This window comes from Gavialis gangeticus, unplaced genomic scaffold (assembly GCF_001723915.1).
Source record: "Gavialis gangeticus isolate Ggan-Ray unplaced genomic scaffold, GavGan_comp1, whole genome shotgun sequence".
NCBI classification, from domain to species: domain Eukaryota; kingdom Metazoa; phylum Chordata; order Crocodylia; family Gavialidae; genus Gavialis; species Gavialis gangeticus.
The window spans coordinates 13820599-13821756 of record NW_017729015.1 but is presented as its reverse complement, the minus strand read 5'-3'; the positions used below and the strand labels follow the sequence as shown (position 1 = coordinate 13821756).

The window sequence follows — 1158 nt, the reverse complement described above, 5'->3', positions numbered from 1 at the left end:
CCGAGCCCCCGGGCCGCGCGGGCGGGTCCCGCACCGCCCAACCCCTCCCCTTCCCCCCGCCACACTCACCGGCCCGGCCAGCGCCGCCACCCCCGCCCGGAGCACCGAGGGGAGAGGGACGTGCTGCCGCTCTGCCTCCCGCCCGGCTGAAGGGAGGGGGTGGGGGGGGTGCTTGAGCGGAGCGAGCGCGGAGCGGCCGAGAAACAAGATGGCGGCGCCTCCGTGAGACGGCGGCGGGGAAGCTCCGCCCCTTTCCCCCTCGGGCTGCCGCATTGCGCCTGTGCGTGACCCGGTCGTAGAGTCTCGCGATATTTCCATTGTGGCGAGGGGGGGTGTCCCACCCACCCCAATGCGGGATGGGGGAGAAGAGGGACATCTTCTGGGGGTGTCCTTGACTACCCGGTTCTGGGGCGGGGCACCCCAGGAGTCCTGATCAGTGTTGCCAACTAAACTTAGCTCTTTCTTTTATATATATGTGAGTGTGTGTGTATATACACACACCCACAGTTTACACACACACACGTGCATACTCACATATACATACATATGCACACGTGCATACACGTACATATGCACACATGTACACATACGTATACATAGACTTGCACATATGTATACACATATATATGCATGCACACACATACATATAAAAGAGAAAAATACAAGTTTTTCACATTCCTGTAGTATAGACTTTTAGCACAACACCAAAAATCATGAGAGTTGGCAAGACTGCCTTTGCCCCTCCCTGTTTCCCCGCCTGTCAGCAGTCCTGGCCTGGGTGGGATGCCCTTCTCTTGTAGGCGCCCTTGTTCCTTTCCCCTGCCGCAGCCCTTGCAAGCATCGCTTCATCCGCTCTGCACGGGCTCTTCCCCTCGCTGGGGCTGTGTCAACTGCAGCGATGCGTTGTGTCGCCTCCCAAATCGCAGCCGCAAGGCTAGGGGAAAGCAGCCCCTGCGTGCGACAGTTTGGTCATTCAGGAGTGACCTGCCCAGTGAACCAGGACCCTAGTTCTGCTGCCGCGCAGAGCTCTCCTCCGGGAAGGCCTGCGTGTACATGGAGTGATGCACACTGGGCTCACTGCTCAAGTTAACAAGAAACGTAGCGTTATGTCTCTGTCACTCAGGCTCTGCTGCGCTGGAGTTCTTAGTCACCAGCCAG

The 1158-nt window shown here is 58.7% G+C and overlaps 1 protein-coding gene across 1 annotated transcript in view; it reads right to left on the bottom strand.

Moving 5' to 3' along the window:
- Positions 1 to 219, bottom strand: part of NFYC (nuclear transcription factor Y subunit gamma) — an 80611-nt gene extending 80392 nt beyond the window's left edge. Inside the window, exon 1 of the mRNA XM_019512250.1 lies at positions 70 to 219. The gene's annotated coding sequence lies outside the window, so the exon portion shown is untranslated. The remainder of the gene's footprint in view (positions 1 to 69) is intronic.
- Positions 220 to 1158: the final 939 nt, after the last annotated feature.